A 17,657-nucleotide genomic window follows, 5' to 3' on the forward strand; every position below is an offset into this window, starting at 1 on the left:
GTGCACGATTAGTTCTTTCATACACTTTTTGTTGTTGTGTTACCTATTATTCAGTCTTTTAAACTAAATTTTTAAACTTTTTGGGAGGGGTAGGTAATGAGGTTTATTTATTGATTTAATGGAGGGACTGGGGATTGAACCCAGGACCTCGTGCATGCTAGACACGTGCTCTACCACCAAGCCATACCCTCCCCTACTATTGCTGTGTTATCTAATGTAATTCTTTGGGAGGTCTTTCTTGGCCTTTTAGGCGACCCCCGAGTCATCCCTTCTGAGTGATCAAGTGTCACTGACCTCAAGCCCAGCCTACAGTAAACTCCAGGATTTAATCTATACTCCGAGCTCTCACCCCTGCAGACAACGACGTCTATACATAATCACTGAAGTGCTGTAGTTCAGCGGGCAGAGTCTGGGTGAGAATCCCTGCTTTGTGACACACTAATTGTGTGTCTTGGACGTGTTGCTTAACGTCTCTAAGCCCCAGTTTTCTCTTCTGTATCCTGAGGTTAACTAATTCTTCTTCATCGTGCTTCTGTGTGGACGACACCAGACAAGATGCACGAAACACTTCGCACAACGTAAAAGCTCCACGGGCTGAATGGGTACACATGTCATACCGTATGGCACATAGTAGGCACTCAAGAAAAGCTTCCCTCTCCTTCTTTTGCCTCTCTTCTTCCCCAACACAGCCTAATAAGTTACTGCTCATGCACACCCATGTCTATTAAGAAAAATACTGCCTTTAAAAACCATAACTTAAATATTATCCCACCATTGACAAATGGCCACACATTTAGCAGAGCACATTTAAAGCTATCCTCATCCTTTGCTTGTTGTTACAGAACAGATAAGAATGATCTATTCAAAAGGAAAATAAAAAACTAAAGCAAGGCACCGAATTTGACAGTTAGTCAAGTCTGATTAATGGCCACTTCCAATGAAGGGTTGAGCTGGGTTCAGGATCCCTGCCTCTCTGACTGTTAATGTACAGTGGCGATCATATTAACATGGTGACCATATTAAGAAACCAAATGCATAATTCATTCCAAGTTCACATAGATTGTCTTTGTTAGTTTGGGGAAGACCTAAAGTCAAGTGCAATTTTATTATTGCTGTTAAGATTAGTATGTTTCATGATAAATTTAGGTATAGAATTCTATCTTTTGCCTGGATAATTTTAGCTTGTCATTTCTTTTTTTTTTTTTTTATATCCTTGTCATTTCTTTATTTTTTTTCATTTTTTTCAACGTGAGGACACTAGTTCAGAGTAGAATTAATCATGTTAATCATGTGTCAAAAAATTGCATCACTCTAAAAGGCTTCTACTCATTCTAAAAACGGTAGTCTAGGTCACATTTGAAACAGAATGCATTCTTGAACAAGAAAAAGTGCAGTAGGTAATTTTGAGAAGTAGGAGTCATTCAGCAAAGAATCATACATTTCTTCTGATATGTTTTCATATATAAAATGTTGCTTGTCGTTTGTTAAGTAACTCCCACTGGCACATGTAACTCCCTGAAAGCTGTGATAGGAGATGCAATACTGTGTTTATTGGAAGAAAGTAACAACAGAGGTTTGATAAATTCAGAAAGAGCACATGCAGGTTTGTGTGTGTGTAGGAATTGACTTTTTTCAGTTCACAAAGTAATCTGCTCTGGTTTGAAGTTGCAGTTAGAAAATGTTGAAAGTGAAAAAAAAATTGAACAGGATTTGTACCAAGTTTAGAGCTTGTGTGTAAACACTTGGTTGTGGTGATGACAATGTATCCATTTCTATTTGTGTGATGAAATCAGCAAAAATACAAGAGTTGCTCTAAATATAAATTGAGGTAGTAAATCAAACTCTAAATGGAAAATAAAGCTGATATATACACATCCAAATATGCATGACAAACTCTTTAAATTTTTTTCTCTTATCAAAGATCATAGAAAAATAGTAAGTGGCTGGAGGGATAAATTGGGAGTTGGGGATTTGCAGATACACACTACTATCTATACAATAGATAAACAAGAAGGTCCTACTGTATTACAATACCTTGTAATGGATAGCCTATTATGGAAAAGAATACGGAAAGGAATATATATACACACACACATATATATATATATACAACTGTTATATATATTTATATATATATATATATAACTGAATCACTATGCCATACACCAGAAATTAACACAATCTTGTAAACTGACTCTAATTTAAAAAAAGGAAAAGAAAATACAATTCTAAGCTGCCTTCTGCCTCCCAATATCCCTTCCTTTTTTGTGGGGTTGATGGTAGTGGCTTCTTAAATCAGACTAATTTTGTGGTCAGTGAATCTTGTTGAACAGAAATTCTTCCTAAACAACAAGGTACTTCCCCGGCTCAGCCACACTTTGCCTCCACGTGACTTAGCCCTCCGCTCTCCCAGGCAGGTCAGATCAGAGGATCGCATCAGTCGGCGTCAAATCGATTTAGGACACGGGGCATTTCCTCTGAAATGAAATTCCCCAGGAAAACGTTAACAGGACCAGCGAACACCATTAGGGCCAGAAGTTGAGCTCAAATGAAGGCCAGATCGTTGCTATCAGGGAGAAGGGGAAAGGGGTCAGAGAGAAAGAGAAGTGAAAGGAAAAGCAGGGCAGGAGGAGAGACAGGAAGGAGAGGAGGGACCCAAATTAGAACAAGAGGCTATGTTTATTAATAACCTTGCTGACCCACGGGCCCCTGACACAAAATACATTAAGTATTGTCGGGACACGCTGCACTGTCACTCACAGGAGAACCACGTAAAATGGTGTTGGAAGCTGCAAACTTTTCGAGAACAGACAGAAAAGAACAAAAAGAAAGGCCAGAATAAGGTGAAGGCACAGACTCACAAGGTGGAGAAGCTTTATTCCCCTGCAGCATCCTATCCGGGCAGCCTGCTTCCTCTGTCTACGCATCCAGCCGATTAGGATTTAATACACACACGAAACAATGCTTTTCTCAATTGCAGAAATAATACTATGGCATATAAAAATATGTCTATGGCAGGACATTTGGAAATTATGGAAAAGCACGAAGAAGTCAGTAAAAATCGCCTATAGTCCCACCGCTCGGGTATAATCCTGGTCAACAATGTGGATATACATTTTCTAATCTTTTCTCCCTATTTCTTTACACGTGTGTATTTGGGAAAAGTAAGACTGTGGCCCTGCTGTGATCCACTGTTTTGTAATCTGATTTTCCCATCTGACAAGTCCTAAGAAATATTTGCTCATGTTGTTAAAACTATTGGAAAACATGATTTTTAGGTTGACGTCAGACATATTTCCTTATTCGTTGGTATTGTAATTCATTCGACCTCTAGTTAGATATTCATGTTGTTTGTAATTTTTTGCCTTTATAAAATGTTTCTGTGCATCTCTGTTCCCTCTGGAAATTACTGTGAGCAAAATCCTGGGTCAGAGGCTTTTTGGGGGGCTAGGATTTGCAGAGCTGCCCTCCAAAATATTTATGCCCACCTGCAGTGAATGAGAATACAGAATTCACAGACCATCATTAATTCTTCCCAAAGAAGATAAGAAACTCAGAAACCCCTATAATTTGCATTTCCTTTTTTTTTTTTTTTTTTTTTTTTTTTTTGGTGATGCTAACTTTCTTCATGTTTCTTGGCTGTCTGGTTTTGTGTGTATGTTGTTTTGCCTGTTATTTTAATTTCTATTTATTTAAAATTGTAAAAGTGCTATTAAATGTTTCAGTTGTGTTACTTCTATTTACATATTAAGTTGTAAATGTTCTTTGTGCATTATTAACCCCTTCAACTATTGCACATTGCAAAGATTTCTTCATTTTGTCATGTGATTTTTAATTGTGAATGGACTTTTAAGGTATATGTTCGTGAATTTAAGTACATCAATATTTTCATTTATCCTTTTTTCTTCTGCTTTTATGTTTTGAGAGGTCTTGTGCATCTCATGGTCAGATAAAGCCTGTATTTTTATTAGTGCTTTTGTGGCTCTTTTTATTTTTAAAAACGCTAATATCTCTCATGTATTTGGAGTTTATTTTGGCCCATGTGATGAGAATCTATTTACTAAAACCTCTTTTCCTCAGTGATCTAAATACTATGTATTATTGGGCTTATTTCTGTATTTTAAAGTTTTATTCATTATCTTTCTGTCTCCATCACTTCTATTGCCAAAACCCTCCCTTTTTATTATCACAATTTAAGAATATGCTTTCGTATCTAGAAATGCAAGATTTTCTGCATTACAATTAGTTTTCTGGGTTATGCTCCCCTATTTGTTAGCCCCAATAAGAACTAATCAAGTTTAAAATGTGAGAATACACTTGATACACTAATGCATTAATGTGTGATAATTTGGGGTCTTTAATAGTGGGTTTTCTCATTTGGAAGTAAATCATGGCTTCTCATTAAGTTTTCATAGAAACTTCTGTTACAGTTGCAGTTTCTTCATGTGGTTTCTCAACGTGCGGTGTCTCAAATTTATTCATTGCTATTGTGAATACCATTTCTCTATTAAACCTTATACCTGTTTGCTGAGGAAAGTTATTGACTCGTGCATTTTCATTTTGTATTTTGACACTTTACTGATTTCTTCAAGTAGCTTGCTTATTGATTTTTTTGGGGCCATCTAAGTAATGCAGATAATCTGCAGATAATGATAGTTTTGTCTCCTTTCTCCAAATTATATACTATGTTAATTTTTTCTCATCTTATTACAAAAGTTAAATTACTTAAAATGTTCTTTATTTGGAACACTCCAATATTTCACTACTAAATATGATGTCCTGAATACAATATACTATTTCAAAAATTTTTTCATTGAAGTACAGTTGATTTATAATGTGTTAGTTTCAGGTGTACAGCAAAGTGATTCAGTTATACATATACATATTTATATATATATATATATATATATATATATATAATATATATTCTTTTTCAGGTTCTTTTCCATTGTAGGTTACTATAAGATATTAAATATAGTTCCCTGTGCTATACAGTAGGTCCTTGTTGTTAATCTATTTTGTATATACTAGTGTATATCTGCTAATCCCGAACTCCTACTTTATCCTTCCCCCCCTTCCCTTTCCCCCTTCTCTCCCCCTTTCCCCTTTGGTCACCATAGTTTTCTGTATCTGTGAGTCTATTTCTGGCTTGTAAAATTCATTTGTATCATTTCTTTTTTAGATTCCACATATAAGTGATATCATATGATGTCTTTCTCTGTCTGACTTACTTCATTTAATATGATCATCTCTAGGTCCATCCATGTTGCTGCAAATGTCATTATTTCCTTCTTTTTTATGGCTTAGTAATATTTCATTATATATATGTATGTGTATATATATGTATATATATATGTGTGTGTGTATATATATATGTATACAATAAAATGTTGATGGATATTTAGGTTGCTTCCATGTCTTGGCTATTGTAAATAGTGCTGCTATGAATATTGGGGTGCATGTATCTTGTCAAATACAACATATTTTTGAAGAGCTCTGGCTTTTAGAATGTGTTTATAGCTTCAAATTTCAATCTCCCTTCCCTGAACCTTCTGTTCACCAATCCCCTTGTGTATCTCCCAGCCCTCTCTGCCTGGTCCTAAACATGTTTCACCCATTTAACACACAAGAGTTTTCTATCTCTATGAAGACAACCCCATCACTTACCTACTGATCCTTCTTTTCTAGTTTGAACACCCACATTTCACTGTGGGAGGGTTCATCTTCAATCCTCAGACTGTCACATGACCAATCTGAACCTCTCTTGTTTGACTTAGTGCATCCCTGGAAACTACCAGGCTATTTTCCTCCAATTTAAAAGTTAGAGCCTTGTGTAAGATTTTTTTTTTTAATGTTTGCATTTGAAGAAAATGCTAAACTATTTTATCACATAGAAATTATCATTTCATTTGAATTTGCTGACTTTTTGCCAGGGAAAGGTAAAAATAACCTGGAATTTTGAATATGCCATGCAGAATGGATTAGCTCCCTGGGTTAGACCCGGTAGAACAATATGTGAAAATAGACGGAAGGAAAGAACACCAGTGATGGTTAGCAACAGTGCGGGGGTCCCTGCAGGGAGGAGGGTGAATGCTTGCAGGGTGGGAGCTGGTACTAGTCTCTGGATCACTCTGAGCTGCCGTTTCTTCAACTCTAACTGCGGATTGTTACCTGCCTTCCAAGCATAATGTAAGAACGGAAGACAACGTAAGGCATCTTTGGAGGATACTTGGCACCTAGCAGGCACTTACTAAGACAGGCTGTCAGCTCCTGGCTAGATCTGAAGGCAGGAATAGGGGCCCTGTTATAAGTAACAAAATGGAAAGAAAAGCCCTTCCTCTACTAATTTCTACAAAGCGTTAACCACAAGCACACTCAAGGATTTTAGGATTTAGCCAACAGGCAGTGCTGTGCCTCGGGTGTACTTCTTGAATCCCCCAAGGCAGTGGAAACTCTTAGTCCTTTTTTTTCTTCTCTGTCTGGCATGGCCTTTGCCGGGAATGCCAAGTATCACTGGAACCAACTTTTGGTCCCACCCTGATGGTGCATGAGCTCTGAATGTTTAGATTTCCTCTTCCTCTGAGGGGGACCGGACGGGCTCCTCATTCTGATAATACAGTAAATAGTCCTTGTGGCTATGTGCCTGGCATTTGAGAACTTCCTTGTCAGCACGCCTTAATTTTCCCCATTTGTTAGCCTGGAAAATACTCTTTCGAGTATCAAGCTTAGCTTAGGTGTTAACAAGGCAGAGTGAAAATTTCCTTCTGTCTTTCCCAAAGTTAAGCTAGAGATCTGAATTTCTTTCTTTCTTTCTTTCTTTCTTTTTTTTTTTTTTTTTTTGGTACATGGTGGGAGGTTTCTGTATTATTATTGTTTAAAATCAATTTCCTTTACTCCATATTCTTTTCCTGCTGTTTATTTTATCTGTCCTTCTCTCCCAGAGGGGCAGAATTAAGGCCCCCATTTGGTTTTTATTAGTGTAATCAGTTAATAGCTGTTCTATAATGCTTTACTTATTGTGATAATTTTCTGTACTTATGTCCAGAGGCGGCTTCCTGGAAGACCACATTTTAAAAAAAAAAATAGAAGATCTAACTTCTTCTTTAATGGGCTCAGCTACCATTTATGGTTTCAGCTGAGATTATTGAACACTATTGCTTTACAAGGTCACTGGAAATATATACAAACTGCAACGACTATTTTAAATATATCTATGGCAAGCTTCAAAAGCCCATTCGTATGGTAAAGGGACAAATACTAAGCTTAGTGTCTTGGTGGCCATCGGCTTAACACTCTAGATCTCCAGGTTTGTCTTGAATATGTTGGAGGAAGTATGGGTATGTGCGGTTCCCATGCACATCGTGCCAGTCACTGCAGGCTGAACTCTGGGGCTCATGGTCAACTGTCCAGCTGTCAATTGTCCACAATCCATTTGGGGATTTTAACAGGAATGTGCCTTACCTGTACCTTAGTATTCATAAGACTAGTCCTGAAATTAGAAGGGATCTTCAAAGCAGAGCCTGGGGACAAACTAACTTACCTAAAGGGTAACAAAGGAGCTTTTTGTGATCAGTGTGATAGGTTGGGCACCCACATTGGGTTGCATTCTGAATTAGATGCATGTGCTGAAGCAAAGAGGACATGGCTCGATGATTAGCATCCTGGGCTGTAGACCTGCCTGACATGTGAATTAGCTCTTAAGACCTTTAGGGGCCACTGTTTCTTCCTCTCTAAAACAAGATGTTGGGATGAAAGTTCTAAGAGTCCTCCTCTTACAGTCTAGGCGATGTTCAGTCCAGGCTGGCTCTGTGCATCAACCCAGGGAGGTGAAGTCATCAGCAGGTGATTAAATCAAGATTGTTATGCTTCCCATTCGTGGTTGAGTCTCTGGCAGTGGGCAGGCACTTGGCACGAAACAAGAGCCCATCAGTGAGTGCTTTTATAATATGCTAGTTTTTATTGTGAAGCCTACATTCTGCTTGAGCAGTGATTCCTACAGGGCCACCACTGTGAGTGACAGCGGGGAGGGCATCAAGCTGAAGTCATCAGGGCCAGCTCTGTGGCCCTGGGCAAGTCACCTCCTCTCTCAGTCTTTCTCCTTCATTGGTCAAATAATGGATTTGGAGATGAATCTCCAAGGTGGCACCTAAGAACGTCAGTGACCTTGTTGGAATTGCCTGCCCGGTTAAGCAAAAGAGAAGGTTGAGGTGTGCCCACATCCAGTGCCCACAGCGTTCTAATCCTGATCCAATCACCTGCATGTACCCATGGCTCTGTGCTCCCTGAGAAGACATACAGGATCTTGCTATGGGGATGGGCTTGGAAGGAGAGGATGGAAAAGGGGACCTGGATGCTAAGGGTTGACTGGGAGTTCAATGCAAAGAAGGAAATGAGATCTTCCATAATCGCCCGCTTTTGAGCTACAGAATCTATCAAGTGTTGTTTTAAATCAGTGCAATGCTTGACCCTTAGCCCCGTGCCCCACCTGTTTTGTCCGTTCCTATATCACACCGATGCCAGTAGTGGTGATGCTTGAGAACTTTCCTTTCAGGCAGCGCCATCAAAGTGGGCAATGGAAGGCGACCCAGCACAGTTAAAGCATATTTAAAAGGAAGAGGGAAAAAGCCCATATACATTTCAATGGAAGTACTTTAAGGCATTTCAAGTAGGAGTCTGAGAAATAATTACAAAGTTTAAAAAGAAAGAATCTAAACTTTGATCTGATTTTCTACTGTAAAGCAATTAGGTACCTAATTTTTCAAGTGCTAAACTGAAAATTTTAATGGCTGGACCCAAATGTTTTCATTTGTGTCTTGGGACTTCTATAATTCTCCCCAAAAAAGTAAAAAAAAAAAAAAAAAAAAAAAAGAAAAAAAAAGATCGAGGTGGTGGTTTTCCTTGGGGATTAATGCATAAAGCATTTGTCAGCTCTCTTTAAAAACTACAGCAGCACAGAGTAGCTAGATTTAAATCATGCAGGAGTCCAGTTAATAGCACCGAACTAAGAAATGCGTCACATTGTTATGATGGAGACAAACTGTCGAGGTGCAACTGGAATTTTCCCTTCCAATTGCTGTTGGGGATTTTAGTGGGAATGAGCCCTACATGGACTTAGTATTCATGGGAGCAGTCATCAAATTAAATGGGAGCTTCGAAGCAGAGCACTGGGACAGACTACCTTACCTGAAGAAAGACGAAGGAGATAATGTACTCAAAAGAAATGTGATAGATTGAGCCCCAATATTAGGTTGCATTTCTCCTTAAATTGTTAAACCTGAAATCCTTTGTAATTCTTATATATATATAAATTCTAGCTATTCTTTGATGACAGAGAACGAGTATCACATTTTTTTTTTTTTTTTGCTTTCCCTCACTGGTAGTTCTTAGCACATAATATATGTCCATTAAATGTTTGTGAAAGAGTGGGATAAAAGTACTTTTTAATTAAAAAAAAATTGTGGCATTATCTTCTCCCCAGTAGATAGATAGATTGATCACTTGTGCACCAAATAGGAGGCACAGGAGAGGTGGCCTCCAGGCTGAATTTGGCCAGAGTTGTCCAACCTTTAGAAACGGAGAGACTTCCACTTCATCTAACTATACAGATTTCTGGATTCTTTCAAAAATCAGAAGATGTGGCACCATTTGGGCCACAGTTGCACGTGGTGACAGTTCTCTAGGGCGCAGGAGCAGCTTCCTCCATGACACAGGGTCCCTTCACAGTTGCCACCATTCCCTGGCATATGGCTCCTGGCCGATTTCACTTTTCTATTTACCAGCCTGATCCAGGGGACAGGCTCTCAGAGAAGAAGAGAAAATTTGGTCTGCATTACATCAATGCTAGATTCAAATGAGTTAAAGATCTAAGTGTGAGCTTAGCTGTTTCCTCCACGCCCACAAAAAAGAGAGGGTGAGACTTTCAGTACCAGGTTTGGAGGGAGTCCTTAGGGTGTATTTTCCTCCGACTTCAATGTGCTCCAGTGGGAATAGAGCAGACTCTCAGCTCTCCATAACCCTAAGGATATCGGGTAGGAGTTCAGCCGGGAGTTGTCCGAGTTTGTCAGAGCATATTAAAATACAGTACCCTCCCAGCATCAAAAAGGGTACAGCAGTCCATCGCTCCATACCTTCCTTTCTGATATTCCATTTGTGCAGAAACCTTTCCAAATTACATCACCTATCACACTCCCTTCCTTAGAATCAACCCAAATGGGGAAAGGATGGGGAGCAAATCAGAATAATGCACAACGGTGAAAGTCCAATAATTGAAGTCATTATTGCTTAAGACACAATTGCTTTAATCAGCTCTATCATAAATCAATGCTTTTCACAAGTGAAGGCTTAAAATAAAGTGCCGTTCAACAAATTGGGCCTCTTAAAAGGCATGATGCAATCGGGAAGCTCCGGAAAATGGATAAAAAAGTGGTTTCTGAATGGATACACTGGTTCTAGTGTTTTATCTTCCACTTAATTAAAAAAAATATTACCTCGTCCTTTCTTAGAAATTACATATTGGAGGTCTATAATGGCCAAGTCTTTAACCCATTAAAAAAATTTACTCCCAGGAACAGTTAATATTTGACGTTTAATTGCCTTTTCTTGTTGGAGAGGAAAATCTGTTTCTTTCCTTCCTTTCTTGATTGACATTTCAAAAGTCACCTTGTGAGCTATAAAGATGGAGAGAAGTAATTGATTTTCAAAAACGCAAGTGCACACACACATAGTCACATATGCATATATGTGTACATAAAAAATCTCCTGTGTGCTGGGAGCTGGGGTTCTCTTCACATAACTCTGCAAGCAGTTACTGTCTCCATTTAACAGAGTAGCAGCAGAGGCCCAGAGAGGTTCATGGCATGCATAGGGTCACACAGCTAGTAGTGGTGGAAGGCTGAGTCTTTATTCCTTCTACTATGTTGCTTGCCTTTAGCTGTGCTTCATATCCAGGTGTGCAGACATCCATGGAGTCAAAATAAAACATCATGGCAATGGTCCCCACCTTTGAAGTAACTAATTCTCTCAGCCTGTTTAACCAGTACCAGATTCTGGAATTTAACAAATAATGTTACACCATCCACAAGTGTCAAAAGAGCTCAACTGTGGCTTAATTTCCAGACTATGCAAACAGCTCATACAATTCAATAGCGAAAAACAACTGAATCAAAATGTGAGCAGAAGACCTAAACAAATACTTCTCCAATGAAGACATACAAATGGCCAATAAGTACATGAAAAAATGCTCATTGCTAATTATCAGAGAAATGCAAATCAAAACTACAATGAGGTATCATCTCACACCAGTCAGAATGATCTTCATTAAAAAGTTCACAAACGACAAATGCTGGAGAGGGTGTGGAGAAAAGGGAACCCTCCTACAGTGTTGGTGGGAATGTAGTTTGGTGCAGCCATTATGGAAAACAGTATGGTGATTCCATGAAAAAAACTAAAAATAGACTTATCATATGATCCAGCAATCCCACTCCTGGGCATATATCCAGAGGGACCCTTAATTTGAAAAGATACATGCACCCCAATGTTCATAACAGCATTATTTACAATAGCCAAGACATGGAAGCAACTTAAATATCCATCAATAGATGACTGGATAAAGAAGTTGTGGCATATATCTATATATACACACACACATACGAAATGTGGTACATATACCCAATGGAATACTACTCAGCTATAAAAACGAATGAAATAATGCCATTTGTAGCAACATGGATGGACGTGGAGATGGTCATACTAAGTAAAGTAAGCCAGAAAGAGAAAGAAAAATACCATATGATATCCCTCATATGTGGAATTTAAAAAAAATAATATAAATCAGATTATTTACAAAATAGAAACAGACTCACAGACATAGAAAACAAACTTATGGTTGCCAGGGGAGAAAGAGGAGGGTGGAGTAAAATTGGGAATTCGTGATCTGCAGATACTAACTATATAAAATAGATAAACAACAAGGCCCTACTGTCTAGCACAGGGAACTATATTCAATACCCTTTGGTAGCCTACAATGAAAAAGAACATGAAAAAGAATATATATGTAATAACTGAATCACTATGCTGTACACCAGAAATGAACACAACATTGTAAATCAGCCGTACTTCAATTGAAGAAAGAAAAAAAATGACCCTGACTGAGATTTGCACCTTTTATGTGAATACTCCATCGTGGCTGAGCTGGGAGAAGCAGCCTTATAAGTGAGTGTCTTAAAAGAGATTTCGTATCAGAGAGTTTGGTGTGGATGAGCAGGGAGGTCAGATGTTTTCTTGTCAGGACAATGCCCACACAGACTGCAAATAAAGTTTTGGGGCTCCTCAGGACTTGCTTAAAGAGAAAGTGGGGGGTTAGCAGCCTACTGATATAGAAAGGCTAAGGGAAAGCCTCTCTTTGATCACCTTGAGTTAGAAAATTTTCACTTCAACATTGTCCGTCCCTCATCTTTCACATGTAGTAAATTCACTACCAAAGGCCAAAGTATTCTCTTTCTTTTCTTTTTTTTTTCCCTCTCTTCCCACAAAACCAGCTATTATTTAGGTCTCTTGCAAAGCTGCATAAACCAACTGTTCCTCCTCAGATTATCCCTTTCAGAGCTCAGGTGATACGCTTCATTGGGTTACACCTTCCATGTTTTGTGGTCAGATGTGAGCTGTGTCATTCTACGCTATTTCACCTCTCAAGAAAATATTTATGTATTAGCCTCACCAGGTCCCATTTCCTCTGGGAATGGCCCTGTGCACAGGGTCTTCATGCCAGCAGCGAGCAGTTGAATCACTGGGTTTCGTGGGACCACTGGACATCTGGCAGAAAACCAGGAAAGCACTCCTTTCCCTCTGTGACTTCACTCAGCTGGAAAACTACAAGATGTGTGACTGCAGATGTGTGACTGCAGGAGAAGTTTCTGAGAGGTTGGGTATAACACTTTGAGAAAGTGCTTGAAAGGAAACTGGCTAATGTTGAAGGAATGGAAATTTGCACCGTTCACAGAATTCTTTTTTTTTCCCCCTAGATCTGGTGATACAACAACTTACTTGTACAAGTTTTTCATTATTTTTAATTCCTTTCTTTTTATTCCTGGTAAATAATAATTCCCATTATTCCCCAAAGAGCAAAACTGATACCCTTCTAGAGCTGTGGTGGGGTACATTGGCAAAAACCTTCAAAGAAACTCATTTGACCTTGTGTATCAACAGCCATGCAAATTTGTATAACCCTTGACCAAATAATTTTACCTCTAGGAACCCATTCTCAGCACCAAAAAGATAATGTTCAAAGATGTTCATCAAGCTGTTGTTTACAAGAGTTAGAACTTAACATAAACCTAACAATAGGGGAAATGGAACTATAAAATATTTTCTTGATGCTTATTGTTATGCAAACAATGTAATAATATTGAAATAGGTTATGTACTCTTACTGATTACAAATACATAGGCAAAGTATGCACAGTCATAATAATAAATAAAATTAATTGTCTGCTTAATATATGACAGGCGATGTGTCAGATGCTTTACGGACATGTCTCCTTTAATCTGCCCACCAGATTAAGGCAAATGTATTATATCCCCCTTGTACAGGTGAGGAAAAAGAGTCTCAGGAATTGGTTTATCTGAACACTGGTAGAGTGAAATTTGAGTCCCATTCTAATTGTCAACAGAGCTTACACTCTTAACGTATAATTCCTAATGATATGTGGTTAATTTTGAGTGAAAAACAAACATCAACTACCAAAAAACGCCCCACAAAACAACAACAAAAAACCAAACCCCAAAACAACCCAATACCAATAAACAAAAATCTGATAGCTTCTACTCTTACGCTAATTACATGAAAAAGTAATTAGAAAATCTTATACCAAGAGGAAATAGCCAAAATTGAAAAGATTAATCTTTCACCAGTTAATAAAATGACTGGAAGCTCTCTGAAGCAACACTTAAATGTCTAAGGTCTTTTCTTTTGGATGGGAATTGGTTACTACATGTATGATCTTATACTAAGAGAATCTAAGTAATACGATTTTGCCAGTTTAAGGAAGCAAATCTTACAAGAGCAATTCTATCACATACGTGGAAAAGACTGTCCAGAGGGACTTGAGAATTTTCTCGTGGACTGGCTCCTAGACCAGTGACCCTTAACTTATTTTTTGAGAACATATTTGGAAATACTAATGGCAACTATGATCTCTCTTTTTCTCTCTCTTTCCAGAAGAAACACAGTTTTTTCTCGATGTCCACTTGGGATTTGTTCCCGGACCTCTGAGGGAACCGAAATCCGAGGAGCTCAAGTCCCTTGTATAAAATGATGTAGTACAGCTGGCCTTCCATTGCAATGGGTTCTGCGGGTTCATCTAACTGCAGATTAAATTTTGATTGGTTGAATACACAGATGAGGAATCCACGGATAATAGAAGCCCACTGTATTAACATTTATACAACATTTTCTTGTGTATCTATCTGCTTTTATTCAAGAATCTTTGAAATCTTTTAGGTTCAGTGCTGGTTTGAGGATTTAAACTAAAATTTCCCTTTCTGTTTTGGCTTGCAGAACGTTCTTTGTCCTACAGTTTTTGGGGGGACATTCTTTCTTAAATAGTTCAAACACTGATACAGTTTCTTCTGAGTCTTGTCTACACCCGGATAACTAAGATTTGTAACATTAAGTAAGTAGAATGAATAATTTAGTTTCCATGTCCTCGTTTATATGATAGCATGTTATTATGGACACATATTCTGATGCAAGGCTCACAACTGCCTTTTGGGTTTTCCATGTTAGGATGAAGAAAAAATGGAGGATGTCCATCGCTAAGAATCAAAGACAGTGCCTGGCTGTGTAACAAAGAGAAAAGCTTTGACAGGTGAGTGGACAGCTTTATAAACAACTTTCCTTACCACACCTGCAAAAACACACTTTCGTTGAACACATACATGTTAAGTGCACGTGCATAAGGCATTGTATTAGATGGACACGAGTGATGAGTGGATGCTGTTGTGTGAGATTCTCCCAGAATTCCAATGTGCTGAAGTTTGGCAGTGCCCGGGCTGCCTCCCGGTGCTGCTGGCTGTGTCGCTAATGAGATTCCAACTAGGGCATGATTTCATTCTGTGAGTATTTTCCTCATCAGGAAACAGAAAATTCTTTTTACCAGTTCTGTTTTCTGAAATGGAAACATTTTCAGGTACAAATCCCAGAAACGTTTCTGTGTACTCTGTACCTTCTACTCAGGACTGGGCAACCAGAAGACAGAAATAACCATGTGAAGAGGTCATTGGCCCGACTTTTCCAGAAACTTGCCCAGGGCAGTGGGCTCTACGTCTGTTACAGAAGACTGCAAAAATACCAGCCATTGTGCATATGGCCAATTATGCAATGCTCTATCACAAGGGGAAATTCCTTCCTCACCCCAGCTGGTGAGCAGTTATGCCCTGGAGCCCCGGGACGGACATGCCTTGTAACTTTTTAACCTAGTTAGTGTAACTGCCAATATTATTCCTATTCATATAAATGTCTAATCCTTTCTTGAATCTTGCTAGACTATTTGCCTCAATAATATCCTGCGGCAGTGAATTCCACAGGTAGATTATATGCTGTTTTAAAAAGTATTTCCTTTTATTCGTTTTAAATTTGTTACCTGTTAATATCACAAGATGGCCCTTGTTCTTGCATTAAGTGGCACAGGGTACAGGCATTTCAAACTGAGCTTTAATTCTTCCAAGCCCTTTCTTCACCATTATTAGAACTCCATCTTCCTCATCCGTTTTCTATTTTGGCTCATATAAAATGAGATGATTGATGCAGACGGTCTCACATGGCTTTGGACACATCACAGGCACTGGGGAAAAAGCTCTCTTTGATATTCAATGTCATTTCTTGGCCAGATATTTTTTAAGCACCTATCACGTGCAGGAACTGTTCTAAGCACTAGAGAGATAGCTTGAATCAGAGAGGGTCCCTGCCCTGAAGGACCTCATTTTCTAGAGAGAGAAGGCAAGCAGTCAAATAGTGAATAAGAAATGAACTACGTGGTTTCAGATGGTCTTATGTATCATGAGAAAATTAGACAAGAGTCATAGAAAAGGATGATCTGGCCACCGTACAGTGTGTGGACAGCTGAGACTAACCATCATGGAGTCATCTATGTGACATCCCCACGAAGGTGAACTCCAGCTCCTGGAACAATGCGCGGCCCTTGCTAAGACTCAGTCGTTGTTGAGTGAATCAACGAATCAAGGCTAAGGATGGCCGTCTTAGTTACAGAAATTATCAGTAAGTTACTCATAGACTCAGGAGGAACATTTCTGGAATCCCTGGGTACTGTAGCTCCAAAGACCATTAGAGTAGAAGAAATAGAGGGGTTAGTTAGTGAGACTCAGAGTTCAAGACCTACCCATGTCCCTGAACACCCAGCTGTATGACCTTGGACAAGTCACCAAATTTCTCTCATCCAAAGTGATCTCAGTCATAACACTGGGAATAAAATGTCCATCCTTCATGGAGTTTGGAGGACTGGAGGTAAAGTTAAATGACAGTCCTTTTTGAATAGACAAATGATGAGGACATGTTGGCCATTCTTGCTGGAACCTGTCCTTCTCAGCACTCTGTTCTTTTCCCTCGCCTTTCGCTCTTTCCTTCCTCTAGTCCCTATCTGTATTCTAGCCTCAGCCTAAGGCACATCCAGGATCCATGGTGCTGGGCTTTCTGCCCCAGAGGTGGTTTCAGCAGGGGTGAGGGTGGGGATGGGGGTGTGTGTTACCTTTCTGAAATTTTTATCTATTGCTTAAGGACTTCAAAGGTAGAATCAGATGGAGCTGGTGGCTGTTGGGACGGTGGACTGGAGGAGTATTTCCAATAGTGATTGTTTTTATTTTGTTTACTGCTTCATTTTCTGGGGTCAAGTTAACCAAACTTCTGTATATAAGGGCAGAGGTCTTGCCTGAATTTCTGAGGAACTCCTCCCCTAGAAATGGAGACTCTGTTGGAGATGATCTGATTACCTGCTTGGAGCTTGCTTTTGTGTTCCAGCCTGATAGGTAGAGACCATTTCCTCATATTTCCTCTTGCTATTTTTTCTAATTGCCCCTTCATTTACTTTTTTTTTTTTTCCTTGCCTGCTTAGGCAATTTGAAGTTGTGGTCTGTGCGGCTCTGCATAGTAATGTGTTATAAAGGCATTTCAAGGAATACATGATTAAAATTGTTTACATGCATGGTTCAAATTTATTGGCATATTGCTCAGGCCTCGGCTTTATGATGTAGCTGCCAGCTCGGTTCCTTCTGGGTAAAAGTCTGAAATAGGAGAAGTTTCCTTTTGGTCTCCCTCACCCGCACTTCCTTTGCCTTGGCCCTCTCCTTTCAACACCTGCCTCCTTCCCTGCCCCCCACATAACTCCCATGGAGCTGTCAAGCCTTTTACACCTTAATGTGAAGACACTTCATCAGTCCCTGCCCCCACCCAGACCGGCCCCCAGTGAAAGTGAGGTGTGCAAAGGAATAAATCTTCAATGGTATAATTTTAGACCCGATGGCAACTGGGAAGGGAGGCTATTTTGGGCTGCGGGGCTGTCTCCTTGACCTGAGATGATATTTGACTGCTGTGGGTGAGCTGGGCCAACCCTGCATGCAGTTGGCCGTTGCTGGGGATCGCTTTTTCAT

The 17,657-nt window shown here is 39.3% G+C and overlaps 1 long non-coding RNA gene across 17 annotated transcripts in view; it reads left to right on the forward strand.

The window, feature by feature from the left end:
• Positions 1-17,657, forward strand: part of LOC105075165 (uncharacterized) — a 113,665-nt gene that overhangs the window by 23,701 nt on the left and 72,307 nt on the right. For 10 of the 17 annotated variants that reach the window (XR_012502782.1, XR_012502783.1, XR_012502786.1 and 7 more), the window contains exons 2-4: positions 12,710-14,668; positions 14,782-14,863; positions 15,232-15,416. This is a non-coding gene — a long non-coding RNA (uncharacterized LOC105075165). The remainder of the gene's footprint in view (positions 1-12,709; positions 14,669-14,781; positions 14,864-15,231; positions 15,417-17,657) is intronic. The other 7 variants (XR_012502796.1, XR_012502797.1, XR_012502792.1 and 4 more) reach the window with 4 other exon arrangements.

This window comes from Camelus bactrianus, chromosome 27 (assembly GCF_048773025.1).
Source record: "Camelus bactrianus isolate YW-2024 breed Bactrian camel chromosome 27, ASM4877302v1, whole genome shotgun sequence".
Classification (NCBI taxonomy): Eukaryota; Metazoa; Chordata; class Mammalia; order Artiodactyla; family Camelidae; genus Camelus; species Camelus bactrianus.